We start from the raw sequence: 15,955 nt of genomic DNA, 5'->3' as shown, positions 1-15,955 counted from the left end.
TAGGCATGGACAAGACCAGAGATCGGATTTTAGACCGGTTCTATTGGCCCGGGGTGAAAAAAGACGTAGTCCAATATTGTCAGGCCTGCCCCGACTGCCAGGGTACGGCCCCGAGACCCTTGGTTCGGAACCCGTTAATCCCCATGCTTATAATCGAAGTACCATTCGACCGGTTAGCCCTACACATTGTCGGGCCTCTTCCGAAGACCAGCCGGGGACATAGGTATATTCTAGTGCTAGTGGACTATGCTACCCGGTATCCGGAAGCCCTACCATTCCGCGCCGCCACTGCCAAGGCGGTCGCTAAGGAGCTGATGCTCCTGTTTAGTCGGGTAGGGATAGCCAGGGAGGTGCTCACAGACCAGGGGACTTTTTTTATGTCACGGGTGATGAAAGAAATGCTCAGCCTCCTCCCGGTCAAACAGTTCCGGACATCGGTGTACGACCCCCAGACTGATGGGCTCGTGGAGCGCTTTAATAAAACCCTGAAACAGTCCGGGAAGTGCCCCAATCCTCCACGGACTTCTCCCCCTTCGAGCTGTTATACGGGAGAAGACCAAGGGGACTCCTCAACCTCGCCAAGGAAGCGTGGGAGAGTCGGCCACCCCCCCATCGCACCATGGTGGACCACGTGGAGCAGGTGAGGGACCGCATGGCGTAGGTCTGGCCCATCGTCAGGAACCATATCCGACAGGCCCAACAAGCCCAAGCCCGGGTCTACAACCGGGGAGCCCAGCTGCGCATATTTCGGCCCGGCGACCTTGTTCTGGTACTCATACCGACGGCAGAGTGCAAGTTCTTAGCCAAGTGGCAGGGGCCCTACGAGGTGGTCGACCGGGTCGGAGAGGTGAACTACAGGGTACGGCAACCCGGGAGACGCAAAGCCACCCAGCACTACCACATCAACCTCCTGAAGCAGTGGCGAACGGGAGCTGACCCACCGGCCCCGGCACCCCTGGTCCTGGCCGCCCGACGCGACACACCAGTAGTGCCTATGGGAGAGGACCTCAGCCCCGCCCAGAAGCAAGACCTCGAGGAAGTCGTCCTTCAACACCAGGACGTCTTCTCAGAGATACCCGGGAGGACCACGGGGGCCCAGCATGACATCAAGACGGCGCTAGGCGTCACGGTGCGCGTACCCCCCTACTGGGTCCCGGAGGCCCATAGGAACACGATCCGGGAGGAAGACGCCAGGATGCTCCAGCTCCGGGTCATCGAGGAGTCACGTAGCGCCTGGTCCAGCCCCATCGTCCTAGTCCCCAAACCCGACGGAACCTTTAGATTCAGTGATGATTTCCGGAGACTCAATGAGGTCTCGACTTTGACCCCTATCCCATGCCCAGGGTCGACGACCTGATAGAGCGACTCGGTCCCGCCCGTTACCTCACCAACCTGGACCTCACCAAGGGGTACTGGCAGGTGCCAGTACCAACCGAGTATACAACGGTTAGTGTTATGGCGAAACGAAAGTCATAGACACACTACATTTAAAAAGAAACCAAGAAAGTCAAAATAGCCGTTTTATTAAAGAATACAAAAAAGTAGTCCCTCCTGGCTCCCGCTATGCATCGACGGTCGCTATGCAACACACTTTAGCGTCCCTCCGAGAGAAGGCTCCGATAGAGCGGTTTGCCGGCAATTTATCCTATGGAGCAGTTCACTTGCCGTGTGCCTAAGCATTCGTTAGTCTCTCCATCGCCTTGCTCACTCCCGGAGTAACAACATTTACACCCTCTCCATCATCCAACATATGTTTTACTTTGTAACTGTTTCTACTTCCAGGCGCGGAGTGATATGCAAACCTTCACAAAATGATCGGGCGTCATAGCAGTTATGTATACGCTCATTATACAACAGTTGGGAACCAATCAGATCGCTGGATTCATGTCCCCCGTTGTATAAATATATATATATACACACACGTGTATATATATACATACACGTGTGTGTATATATATACCCCCCCCCCGTCAACAATTGCTCCTTCCACACCCCCCCCGTCAACAATTGTTCCTTCCACCCCCCCCCCCCCCCCCCCCCCGGTCAACAATTCAGCGCAGGGGGGCCCTTCAGTAAATCTTGTCTAGGGGCCCAGGAATTGTAGCAACGGCCCTGTGTGTGTGTGTGTGTGTGTGTGTGTGTGTGTGTGTGTGTGTGTGTGTGTTATATAATTTGGTACTGCTGAAGCCTGAAGGAACCAGAGTGTTCATTAGTTAAACCATACACTTGTTTATTATCATATTTGTGATAAGCCAGGGAACATTTAATCACATTTAGGGCTTCAGAAAACATCTTAAATCGTGTAGAGGCACAACCAATACATAAAAAGTAAAAAAGTGGATGAACGAAGGCCCTGGCACATGAACTGAACTTTAATATATAAAATATGAACTACGTAGTGCAGAATTCTGCAAAACGAGTGCAAAATGTAAACATTGTAAAACCAGATATTATGCTACATAAAATAATCTGTTTAAAACTAAAGATCTGTGAGTGACTATCACATCAAACTCCTTTCGCAGGGAGGCAACAATCTCAAATGTTTGTAGAGGTAGGCTTACAAGAAAACCAAAAATAACAAGTTGAACAGTTTAAACCAGTCATTAAGCTTCATCATTTGTTTATCACAATCACGTTACAGGTTTTTTGCCAGAAAGACTAGTCTGTCCACAGCATCTGGCTTCAAAGCTGCCCTGTGGCAAGTCACAATATTGCCACTAGTGCTAAGGGCATGCTCTGAGGGTGAGCTTGTCGCAGGAATACACAGGTAGCGTTTTGCGAGGATGCTCATTCTGGGATAAGTTGTTTAGTGTTTTTTGCCACCATGCCAGCGGTTCGGTCTCACTGTCTGCATCAGGTGCCAGGAGGTAGCTGGTCAGTTCAGCCTCAATAGCCTGCTCTTGTGTAAGACCAGAGGTAGCAACAGAGTGGGACTTCTTAAAAAAGCTGCCCAGTGTCTTCTTCTGTACTTTGGCTGGTGCAGCTGCAGCATGAGCATCTCCCCTACCTACAGCTGTTGTAGAACTGGATGTGTGAGTAGTATCTTGTGATGTGGTCTGAAATTCATCCAGCAACTGAGCCACAGCTCTGGATTTTACAGCTTCAAGCTTGTCATCTTCAATGTAGCGGGTCTTGAACCGAGGATCAGTTAGGGATGCCATGTTCAGGAGGGCATCAGTAGCAGCATCATCTTATTTTTCATTTAGGTAGTTGAGGACAGTAGCCTTGATGGTCTTGGTGAGCTCTGTGTCATCAGCTTCTGGCTTCAAGACCTCCTTGTTAAAGAGCTGCAGCACAGGTTTCAGGTAAGAGACACTCACATATGCTTCACCCGAGAGGGCATCAGTGAATTCAACAAGCGGATTCAGGGACTTGTGGACAGACTCCAGGACATCAATGTCTGCCAATGAAAGGATTAATTGCCTTGTTTTTTTATCAGCTGCGAGAACCTTTGCAATAGCCTTCTCCTGCTCCAGCACCCTTGTGGGTGACTACTGGGCCTTTCACAACGCCGCAAAATCGGAGCACGTTCCGGGCTAGTTCGGAGCTAGAGCCAGTGTTTTGGTTTCACATCGCCAGAGAACCGGCTCCGGCCTGTAAAAACTGGTTCAACTCCAACCCCAGGATTCAGCTGGGCTAGAACGAGAACTGCCTTTACGCCAGGGGCAGGGGGCGGGGTTATCCTTACCTTCATAAACAGGAAGACCAACGAAGACCGGCATTTTTAAAAACAGCGAAGTAAACAATGGACGTGAATCTGTGTATGGTTTGTTCTTTGAATGTTCCGATGTAAAACAAAATCAGAAAAAACAATTAACAGAGTCGTTTTTAGTTTTTTTCTGATTTGGTTTTGAATCAGAAAAAGGGGAAAAGGAATAAACAAATAAACGGCATTTTATTTGTGTTTGTGTGTTTTGTGTGTTGGTTTTTTAAACCCGAAACAGAAATACAAAACAAAAATAGATACATTTATAGTTATAGGCTACACCAGAAGGCAGAACGCAGCTAAGAAAAAAGAGCCAACCACCTAAACCAGCAATAGACTGTCTAATTATATTTAGCCTTAGTTATGGCCGCACTTGAACCTTATGGTGATTTTATTCGTGAACTATTTGACACTGGAAAGACACACGACACGATCAGTACCGCTCTAAAGCAATCTGGTGCCTCAAAGTGCTTCGTTCTGACGGTGAGGAGGTTCTGTGTGGAGCACAACCTGCAAAGAAGAAATCTAGTTTCCGATTTAGTTTCAGATCGTCCACTCTCAGACTAAGTCGCCGGCTCCCACGGAAAACAATAAAGCTGGCCATTGTAGAATGCCAGAGACTCGATGGAACGTTTGAAACGTCTTTATATGTATTTTTTTTTAATCTGCGTGCCCTTTTCCCGGCATTCATTGCGGTTTTATCTAAATATCACGCAAACAAAACAAGCAACTGGATTATTCCGTTTTCCCGTTTTGATTTAAAGAACAGAAAAATACCATTCCTTTTGCCCTTTTTCGGCTTCAAAACCAAATCAGAAAAAAAACAAAAAACAACTCTGTTAAAGTGCGTATTGGAAGTTAATGTTTTTAAAAATATTTATACATAACATTCTCTGAAAATTGCTCTTTGAAATTAAAATGCAGGATTTTATCAGTTTAAAAAAGTATATCGGCAAAAAATCCAGTTTTAAAGTGAGTATTTTGAGCAAGGCTTCAAAAACCGTTGTTTTTTTATGTGATACGTCAAACGCGTCATATTACGTAGGAATTGGTAGACGCGGTCGCTGTTGCTGCCTCAGCTCTATGCGTAGTTGTGAGTAGTTACCGCGGTGAGGGGTCTTGTATTCCCCCCCCCCTGTGGTTTTTGGGTTTTTCTAATCGACGAGATGAGGTTTTGTATCTGTGGGGGTTGTTCCAACTCCGACCTCCTGTCCGACCATCTCCGATTTCACAGTTTCCCCGATCGGAGAAAGGATGGAGCAGGCTTTCGAGCCTGCAAACCCTCACGTTAGTTGTACTCACTCGTTCTCCAGTAGGGGCATACACACAACCTCTTTGACGCCAGGGTTGTTGGCCTTTTCACTGGAGCAGCGCTGAAGGTCCCAGGTGGCCAGGCGCACCGCGGCCCGGCCGTCCTGCGGGCCCGGGGCCGGTGCCACGCGGGGCCGCAGGGACACCATCTGCGTGGGTCCTCCCGGCGGGAGGTCGAGGTCGTCGCTCCGGAGGCTGAACGAGGTTGGGCTCGGATGGGACCGACCGGTGTAGGTCAGCCCACCGTTGGTATTGGTGGACGGAGTTCTTGAGCGCTCCACAAACACCTGGAAACGGATTTTGTCCAGTAGGGAGCAGTTTATGTGATCGACCCGAACCAGGTCCTCGATGCTCTTGAACGGACCATGTTGGGTCCGATAGGCGACAATGTTCCGGGCAATTTTCTCCGTGATGCCGCGGATGCTCATGAGCTGCGGCGGGGTGGCGGTGTTGATGTTCATGCCGCTGCAGGAGGACATATGCTCCGGGTCTCTCCGCAGGGAGGACGGGGAGTGCTGCGACGAACTGGTCCTACTCGACACGCAGATCTCCACTTTAATAATCTCCAGTTTGGTGGCGCCTATCTCACTCACCAGCGCTAGGTCCTCCACCTTCTTGAAGCCCCCGATGCAGTCCCGGTACTCCACGATGCTCCGTGCCACGGGGCGGTTGACCCCGGGCAGGGTCATGAGCTCTTCCTCCGTGGCCGTGTTGATGTTCAGCCGCTCCTGGTTCACCATAATTCTCCTGACACCACAACTCTATCTCCCTCCTATTGCCATGGTGTCTCCCCCTTTTAGGTGGTTGCTGTTCTCCCTCACGGCTAGCTGGCTCAAAATTGTACGGAAGTGGTCCGAAACTGTTATCCATTGTTGTTATGTTGCCTATGTAGTCTATGATGATTAGAACGTCCGTCTACCAATTCCTACGTCACGCTCGAAAACGAGCGTTTGAGATGCGGAAGTAAAATTGTATCGGCAAAAACGGCTCAAGATGCCACTTGTAGTGTAGATTTATTAATAAAAACTAAATAATCGTGTATTCGAATTTTTTTCCTATATGATTCTTCACTGCAGTATCTAACTTCCAATACGCACTTTAATATGTTTTTCTGAATTTGTTTTAAATCGGAATATTCAAAGAACGAACCATACACAGATACATTTTTTTATTCCTTTTGCCCTTTTTCCTTTTCTAAACCAAATCAGAAAAACAAAAAACGACTTTGTTAATTGTTTTTTCTGATTTTGATTTTAAATCGGAATATTCAAAGAACAAAGCATGCACGGATTGACGTGAAGACGAAATTGTTGTTGATGTGTTTGAAACTGGCGCGAGGGTTCTTCTTCTTATTGTACAGTTCCGGGCTGTTTCCCAATGTCAAGGAAGCATGCTCAACGGCCGCCCTTTTAAGGACGCTACGTCATAGAACGCCGACAAGCACTGTTCCAATGTTGAGGACACTCGAAAGCCGCGCCATTTTTGCGTCCTTTGTTTTTGAGAATTCCGAGATTTTTCAAGGATGCATCGCTGCATCCTAGACGAGCCAAAACTACCCACAATCCTCTGCGTTCACTGGGCGGGTTCTTGAAAATGGCAGAGCAGTACACGTTCAAACGAAGTGAAGTTATATTAGTTTTCAGAAATATTTTGTGCCGTATTGCTTTTTATAGATTCATCATGGATAACACGGGAATGAATGGAACGCGCATGCGCATTTAAAAGACAGCGTTTACAGGAAGTGCGTCATTATTGCGCATCTAGGACCCTGAGTCGATCTGGCAGCCGAGTCAATCCGACACCCTGGCTGTTTCCCAAAGTGAAGGCTGCAGCCTTGCTAGGACGCGTCCTTGCTAGTCGCGTCCTATGGAGATGAGACCAGAGAATGTCTAATAGGGTTAGAGACGGGCTCTGATGAGACTAGAGTGCTTGATCGAGTGCTTCCTAGCGTTTGTAACGTCGGACTTTGGGAACGACTTGGTAGTGTGGAAGCGCTTCCGCTTCCGCTTTTTAATACTGCGTGTCCGCTTGTAAACACATGTGCGCTTATGAATAAAACATGGCAGCAATCAAGCTGATCGATATTTATTTGACTTTTGTCTGTTATGAATGCGGTCATGTCTCCTTCGCATGGAGCCTCTTTGGGGAAGTCACAAAAGCTTTGTTGTGGTTGATCGAATTGTCTTTATTAAAAGGAAAATCCATTCAATTTTTATAAAACTAAGTGAAATTGTCTGAGAACTTAATTCATGCATCACATTTACAGTACGGTTGATTACTATTATGCAGGGGGGAAAAAGACAAAGAAAGATGATAAACGTGTATTTATTTGGATATATTATTTAACTGATCTTGATTCATTCATTCATATATGCCTACAATCTACCAGTGCTTTGAACACATAAGTATATCATATAAAATACAATTAAATACGTTCATTAAAAATTACAAACATTGCAAATGATCGGTTGTGCATTAATTGTACAACATTGGATAGTGGCACTATCCCTTCCACCGGTAAACAAATGTTTGTGCGCCACCCTAACGCCCCGTGCCCACTACCTCCGTCAGTTGTCCGTTGCCCATTGACTTTGAATGGGGACGGTCGCGCAATGCATTGTGGATCCGTCCGTTGACTTGGAGCGTTCGCCACCGTCAAAAAGTTGAAAAATGTTCAACTTTTTCGGCCGCGACGGATCCGTCATCCAATCAGATCGCGTATGCAAATTTAAGCACTGTGACGCGACTCGGGCTCTGACGATACTGGAAAGCGGGAAAGCGGGTCATCTTGCCTCGCAACAAGCAGGAAGAAGCGGGAAGAACCCGGCGAAGCGATTTGATTGGCTGACGGTTGCCTCTGCAAAGACTACTCCCCCATCCGTCAGCCACGCCTTCCCACGTCCGTTGACTGACGGTGCAGTGGGCACGAGGCCTAACGCCTCGTGCCCACTGGGGGAGTAGTCTTTGCAGAGGCAACCGTCAGCCAATCAAATCGCTTCGCCGGGTTCTTCCCGCTTCTTCCTGCTTGTTGCGAGGCAAGATGACCCGCTTTCCCGCTTTCCAGTATCGTCGGAGCCCGAGTCGCGTCACAGTGCTTAAATTTGCATATGCGATCTGATTGGATGACGGATCCGTCGCGGCCGAAAAAGTTGAACATTTTTCAACTTTTTGACGGTGGCGAACGCTCCAAGTCAACGGACGGATCCACAATGCATTGCGCGACCGTCCCCATTCAAAGTTAATGGGCAACGGACAACTGACGGAGGTAGTGGGCACGGGGCGTAAGGCGCACAAAAGCCTCCGTTTGCTGGGCTGAAAAAAAACGATTCAACACAAACATAAATAGGTATACATAAATAATGTAATCTTGTGAGCGAGTAAATTTACATTGGTGACAGTGGTGTTTAACACCAGCTACGTCCATGCAAAATATAGCAACGTATCATTAAGTTGCAAAAACGTTTGAAAAGTGGCACAGGTCTTTAGGCTTGATTATTTGCATTAACATGATGAATCTATAAAAAGCAATACGGCACAAAATATTTCTGAAAACTAATATAACTTCACTTCGTTTGAACGTGTACTGCTCTGCCATTTTCAAGAACCCGCCCAGTGAACGCAGAGGATTGTGGGTAGTTTTGGCTAGCCTAGGATGCAGCGATGCATCCTTGAAAAATCTCGGAATTCTCAAAAACAAAGGACGCAAAAATGGCGCGGCTTTCGAGTGTCCTCAACGGGACGCAAGTTTATTTTTTGCAGGGTGGTAGCGGGAAGCTCGTGAATATTCATGAGGGAACTTATCCCTCATTGGCTGGGACTTGGCTCGCTGGGACTTTGTCAGAGGGCTTGTGAAAACAGAGGGCTTGTGAAAATCACGAACGCAAATAAATGAAACGTTGTTATAAATCAACACAAATCATTGCATCAATAGTGTGACACATGTTATACAGTAGTTGTTTTTAGACGAGTTAGCATTACGAGCTAACGTTTGTTTTGGCACTTACAGAAAGGTAGCTATAGAGTTGCCGTGTAGTAGGTGGATTGATAGGTGAAAATCAATATTAAAATTAATTTAGCCCTACGCGAAAATATTCTATGGATAGGCATACAGATTTTATGGCCCTTCTTTCTATAATGTAATTGGTTGTGGGGTGTGGCAGAACCACTATGAAATATCAGAAATCATACGGTTTATTCTTATCCATCTACACCTAATCTCCAGCAGCTCCATCTCCTCAAAGTTGACATGGGTCTGGCAAATGTTGCAAGCTTTAATAAATCCTGCCATTATGCTCACTACTTCTAGAAACAGAACAGAATGGAATCTTAATGGAAATATCAAGACATGGATGGACAACAATTAGAAAAAAAAAACTTGGAAACAATCACCAGCTGCCGAAAGCACTGCGATGCGCTATACATAACGTTATAAAATATAATAAATAAATAAATGATTTACTACAGTAGCCCAGGCTGTGTCACATAACAGTTTCACAGGGGCTTTTAGACGAGTGAGCTAACGTTTGTACTTGCAGAAAGGTAGCTATAGAGTTGCCGTGTAGTAGGTGGGTATCATGTGTCACATTATTCGTGTTGATTTATAACAACGTTTAAACGTTATAAAATATAATAAATAAAAAAATGATTTACTACAGTAGCCCAGGCTGTGTCACATAACAGTTTCACAGGGGCTTTTAGACGAGTGAGCTAACGTTTGTACTTACAGAAAGGTAGCTATAGAGTTGCCGTGTAGTAGGTGGGTATCATGTGTCACATTATTCGTGTTGATTTATAACAACGTTTAATTCATTTGCGTTCGTGATTTTCACACAAGCCCTCTGACAAAGTCCCAGCGAGCCAAGTCCCAGCCAACAAGTCCCAGCCAATCAGGGATCAGTTCCCTCATGAATATTCACAAGCTTCCCGCTACCACCCTGCAAAAAAAAAATTCGCCAACGGGACTCTCTAAATCGACGCCACTTCGACCTGGGCGGGACTTTACGTCCTACGTCACTCGCTATGGGTTTGCATGTGTGCGCGTAGCCGTTTGTCTCAGGGATCTGTGCACGAACTCCCTTGCACTACAGATTACGAGCGTCAGTGTCGTACGCGATGGAGGGTGGGTGACATTCCTACAGTCTGTGATGATAGGCTATATTTCTACAAATGACTTACTATTACCAGTGATTAACATGACGAAACAACACGAACTAAGCTAACATTAGACTATAGTCATACCAGATAACGCCATACCAGCTAACCCTAACTATTTATATTAAACTCTGAACCATTTTGCAACAGCATCTGTGTGTTGGTGCGTCTTATTGCTTCCCACGTCTGCGTCTGCATCTTTCCCACTCCTGGCTAATAGTTTCAGCTTTTGTACTGTATATCAGAAATGATCACCCTGTACCACACTGCTGACTTGTTGATGTTTTGTGAGCACTCACGCATTTCTCTAGGTATCTTAAGTTTCCTACTGGAGTCATCAAAACTTTGGACTTTGTTATTGTAAGAAATATTGTGTTGCAAAAACACTTTGTGTCTTACCCTTAGCGTTACCCTAACCTTAACCCCAGTAACATTTCTTCATCATAAACTACAAGTTACGCAAAATGGCATACAAACATCCAGTCCAATATGAAAGAAAAAAGCTAGCTTCATTAAGGAATCGAACCCCTTATCCCCGCGTTAATGAGTTGCTCTCTGACCACTAACCCATCAGGTCTTAGTACATGCGATTCAAGAGTTAACCACTTGACAATCTTTAAACTTCGGTTGCCTAGAAATTGTAAAGACAGTGATGTGTGTACATTGTGCGAGTATCCGTCACTCGCGATGTGTGTGCAGTCCAAAATGAAAGAAAAAACCTTGCATCACTAGGGAATCGAACCCCCAATCATCAGTTGGTCGTTGGTAACTGTAAACAAAGAGATCGCATTTTGTTTAACTGCTAACTAACAAACGGGTTTATGCGTTCACTGAACAAAGATTATGGAAATAAAAGACCACTTTTCCATCAGAAAAATCATCAGAACCGTTATTACCAACCCATAGACATTAAAGCCAAAACCTTTCTCACATGCACACCCATCGCGAGTGACGGCTATGCGCACACATGCACACCCATAGCGAGTGACGTAGGACGTAAAGTCCCGCCCAGGTCGAAGTGGCGTCGATTTAGAGAGTCCCTGTCCTCAACATTGGAACAGTGCTTGTCGGCGTTCTATGACGTAGCGTCCTTAAAAGGGCGGTGTCACGTTAAAATTGTACCGGGGGCGAAAATTGTACCGGCCTACGTCATCGTTTGTTTACATCCTGACAACCTGCCCGGCAACAGACGACGCGATGCAGAAAACATGTTTCCAAACGACGAAATAACATAATACAGATAGCGGATCGCTATCTGTATTATGATAGATAGCGATAACACTTGTTTTTACTTTATATTTGTATTGTATTTAATTGTTTAATCTAAACAATAAAAAAATCGCGTCAAATGACAAATGTTTTGCCCGCGAAACGGGCGACCGCGTCAAATCACGCGTCAAATCACGTAGGAAGGTTCTTGAACATTCTAGACTATGAAACCTGCTTAAAACACTCAGTTTACTAGCTAAATTCGATTAAACAATTCAATACAATACAAATATAAAGTAAAAACAAGTGTTATCTAGCGATCCGTTATCTGTATTATGTTTCAAGAACCCTCCTACGTCAATCGACGCGATCGCCCGTTTCGCGGGCAAAACATTTGTCATTTGACGCGATCGCCCGTTTTGCGGGCAAATTTTTTTATTGTTTCGATTAAACAATTAAATACAATACAAATATAAAGTAAAAACAAGTGTTATCGCTATCTATCATAATACAGACAGCGGCCGTTGAGCATGCTTCCTTGACATTGGGAAACTCACCGGCAAGGCGCGAAGGTTGCTGGGAAAGCGGAGACGTATGCAGACGTTTGCAGTGACGTCATGACGTTGCTCTCGCCGGCTCCATGGCTGGCTCTGGCCGGTGTGAAACCAACTGGTTCATAACTGGGTTAAGGCTGGAACCAGTTTTGAACTGGCCCGAGCACCAGCCCGGAACTGGCTCTTGGTTCTTTTTGGTGGGAAAGGCCTATCTGTGATCAACCTGTGATGGGGTAGTTTGAGCTCCTCTTGAGCAGCTGCTAGTTCTCTTTTTTTTCCATGAGAAAGAAAAAACACTGACCGTCTCTTACACTTCTCTCTGAAAATGAAGAAGAAACACAATGCAGACACATATTGTAAAACTTTACTAGGGAAACATTACAATTATTTAATTATTATTTTGTGATAATAAGTTATAATATTGCAATGACATTAAGAATCAGAAAAATATTGCTTTGATAAAGGAAAACTTTTTCGATTTTCAACTTTAATCAAATTGATCTGATGAGACAAATAATATATTGTGGGTTGGGGGGGGGGGGAGAAGCACTATAGGCCTATTATTGATCCCCTCACAAAAATGTTAAGTAGCTTACATTTAGGCACTTTATTCACATGTTTACTTACCATTGGCAAGATGAAGCCGATGACCGAAACACTGCAGGCGAGTCCAATGTTTAAAGGTGCCATAACTTGCTATTTTATGGATGCTTTAATATAGGTATTATTGGACCACTAACACAGGATTCAAAGACGTTCCCGAAATTCAGCCGTGGTGCAGAGTTACAGCCACTCCGAGCCAGTCGCACATTGAGCTTCCCGCAAATGCGCTGTTTTGGTGTCTGTAGCTATAATGCAAATGAGGAGGAGCGAGGCGGGTCAAGGAGGAGGGTCGGGGTGAGGCCCTGAGTAGCTTGCAGCCACGGTACCATGCGCTCTGTTTACAGTGGATATATCGCAATGGCGATATATCCACTTTAGCTATCTATATCATATAATACATATTATCACGGCCAAAAGCTGTGTGAGCCGATATTATGAATCTCAAACGACTGCGTTGGGTTCTCTGACGTTCCTGGTTCTTCCATGTCCACATCAATGTGAAGTAGACTGATCAAGGAGGAGAAAGGGATTGTGGCCAGCCAGCGCTCAGGCACCTCCGCCTCCTGCAGCTCCGAGGCGGTGGTCCCTCGGCAGTGGTCCATCGGCAGCGGGAAGCGGGACTCAAGCGGGAGACATTCTCCGCCAACAATCCCTTTCTCCTCAGTGTCGTGGTTCATATTCTTGAGGGAGTCAAAGCCAAAGTTCCTTTCCCCCCAATTCATTCTCAACCATGGCTGAGATAACCCCCACTACGAGTCTCGTTGTAGAAATACCAGAGACGAGAGTCCGACGTGTTATGCGCCATAACACCAAAAGCAGAACGGTTATCCAAATAACAAGGACGTGTACAACACTTGCATTACAGTCCTGGAGCTCTATATCTAAATAATATCATATAATACATATTATCAAGGCCAAAAGCTGTGTGCGCGTCCAGAGGATATTAGGAATCACAAACGACTTTGTCGGGTTCTGCGACGTCTCTGGTTCTTCCACTTTCACATCAATCTGAAGTAGACTGAACCGCGCGCTGCCTGCTGCCGGATCCCCGTTACCGGGCGGTGGTGCCTCGCGGCAACCGGCGGCATGTCACAGTTCATGTACTTCAGGGAGTCAAAGCCAAAGTTCCTTTCCCCCAATTCCTTCTCAACCATGGCTGAGATAACCCCCACTACAGTCTTGTTGTGGAAATACAAGAGACGTCAAAGAACCGACAAGAAACACTTGCGTTACAGTGTGTGTACGTAAATATATCATATTTATGTTGGAAACCTCATAAAGTGAGATTTTCATGCCATGGCACCTTTAAGTGAAACAGCCTTGACAATGTTCGCCCCGTTGTCAGTTGTGATGCGCATCTGTCGGTCTTCGCTAAGCCCCCATGATGCGAGTGCCTCTTCCAGGCCTTGGCTGATTATTTTGGCAGTGTGGTCCTCTGGAAAATATGCCGTCTGTAAGCACCTGCTTTGAAGAGCCCACTGCTCGTCGACAAAATGGATGGTGAGGCTCATGTATGGCTCAGATGTACGACTGGACCATAGATCTGTGGTTGTGGCAAAGTATTTCACACACCCAAGCTGGATTTCCAGATTTCCCCGGCACTCTTCATACAGACGAGGCAGTGCAGTTTTCAAAAGATATTTTCTGCCAGGGAGATTGTACCTTGGGTCCAGCACATTAATCAACATTTTGAACCCGTCTTTTTCCACTGTGCTCATTGGCATCATGTCTTTTTCTATGCAATAAGAAACTGCATGTGTTATATCTTTGCTTCTTTTTGATTGTTTATCATACTGTACAACTGCCGCAAAAGACGACACGATAGACTGCTGTTTTGGAATGATAGACTGCTGACAGCTGCGGTAGGACGGCGGGCAAAACTTGTTATTGCGCGCATTTTCATACTTTCTGTGTAGTCGGTGGGATGGTTTGTTTTCAGATGTTGAAATAAATTAGTTGTGTTTCCCAATCGTGCTGGCACCGACCGACGGCATCATTTACAGACATTTTTCCGACATTAATGAATAAACGCCCCACCGGGCTTTGGACTGGTCTTGGCGTGTGGTGTTTTCTACGTGAGAGAGACATTCCTGGGTCCGGGTCGCCACAATATATAGAGATATATCTATAATATAAATATATTTATTTATCTATTATATCTAATAAATATATATAATATGTAAGGGATAATAATTGAATGCCGGTCATTATCGGGAAAATACACCGACGCGCAGCGGAGGTGTCTTGCTTCGCCCTGAAGGGGCTTATTTTCGATAATGACCGGCGATGTTCTATACATCATCCCACTTATTACACGGCTACTTGCCAAAACGAAATAATAACTTGCCAAAACGAAATAAAAAGACACACATGGTGTGTCTTTTTACAATTTATTTGTTACCACCATACGTAGTGTTGATCAGCAGAGAAATAGTCTGCCAAAGACGTTGCCGTCGCTTAGCAACCAAACACGCTGTGGTTGACATGTTACCAAACTACTTGCGGAGTGCTACCAAAGACGTCATTAGAGTGAAAAAAATCCTTGGTTTTCCTTGACAGCGGTGATTGACCTTGTCCAAGTGGAGCAGCGGATTCAGGCGCTGACCAGGGCAATGGAGAGGCGGTTCGGTCAGCGGACCTTCAGCGACCAGAGCCAGGAGCAGCTAGCTGGTCGCCAACGCCAGGAGGAGGAGAAGAGCCTGAAGGCTTACGCCGCCGAGTCAACCTCTACGCCCAACGCGGGTATCCAGACTTTGCTGGGCTGAGGCAGAAGACTTTCAATTGTCACACGCCAACCTAATTGGTATAGACCTATTTTCTAAGGTGGGTTTTGCAGTCCTTGATCCATGGATTATCTGCTCACCATGACATTAACAATGGTCTGTCCAAATCATCGGACTGGGTGATTTTCGGCTTTTAACCACCAGCCCCTATATTCAACCCTGACTTGCGGCCAGTCATTGGTCCCTACGTCGCATTCCCTTCGCCCTTCATGATGACGTGGCTGTGAAGCTTCAGAAGCTGCTGGAGGCAGACTTAACCAAGCTGGTCAACGCTGCTCCCTGGATCTCGAACCTGGTGGTCACTAAAAGACCAGCGCTCGTGTGTCGACCTCAGGGCTGTTATCAAGTCATTCCAGACAAGTAGCGGCTGCCTAAAGCGGAAGAACTGACAATACAGCTTCACAGTGCCAACATATTCTCAAACTTGATCTCCGCCAGGGTTACCTGCTGGTCCCACTGCACCCTGAGATCCGGAACCTCACTGCTTTTGTCACCTACCCAAGGGTGTTTCACTACACAAAGCCTTTTGGGCTCAGCTTCCAGCATCAACTGTTTCCAGAAGATTGTGGCCACCATCTACGCAGGCATTAACCGTGGTGGTGATGTACCTGGATGTTCCTCTGTACTATTATTACAAA

General features: G+C 46.1%; 1 long non-coding RNA gene across 1 annotated transcript in view; it reads left to right on the top strand.

The window, feature by feature from the left end:
• The first annotated feature begins 1,180 nt into the window (after positions 1–1,180).
• LOC132475275 (uncharacterized) overlaps positions 1,181–15,955 on the top strand; it is a 206,464-nt gene continuing 191,689 nt past the window's right edge. The window contains exon 1 of the long non-coding RNA XR_009529848.1: positions 1,181–1,893. This is a non-coding gene — a long non-coding RNA (uncharacterized LOC132475275). The remainder of the gene's footprint in view (positions 1,894–15,955) is intronic.

Source organism: Gadus macrocephalus, chromosome 16 (assembly GCF_031168955.1).
Source record: "Gadus macrocephalus chromosome 16, ASM3116895v1".
NCBI classification, from domain to species: domain Eukaryota; kingdom Metazoa; phylum Chordata; class Actinopteri; order Gadiformes; family Gadidae; genus Gadus; species Gadus macrocephalus.
The sequence above is the reverse complement of the archived record's forward strand: the minus strand, read 5'-3'. Positions and strand labels throughout refer to the sequence as shown.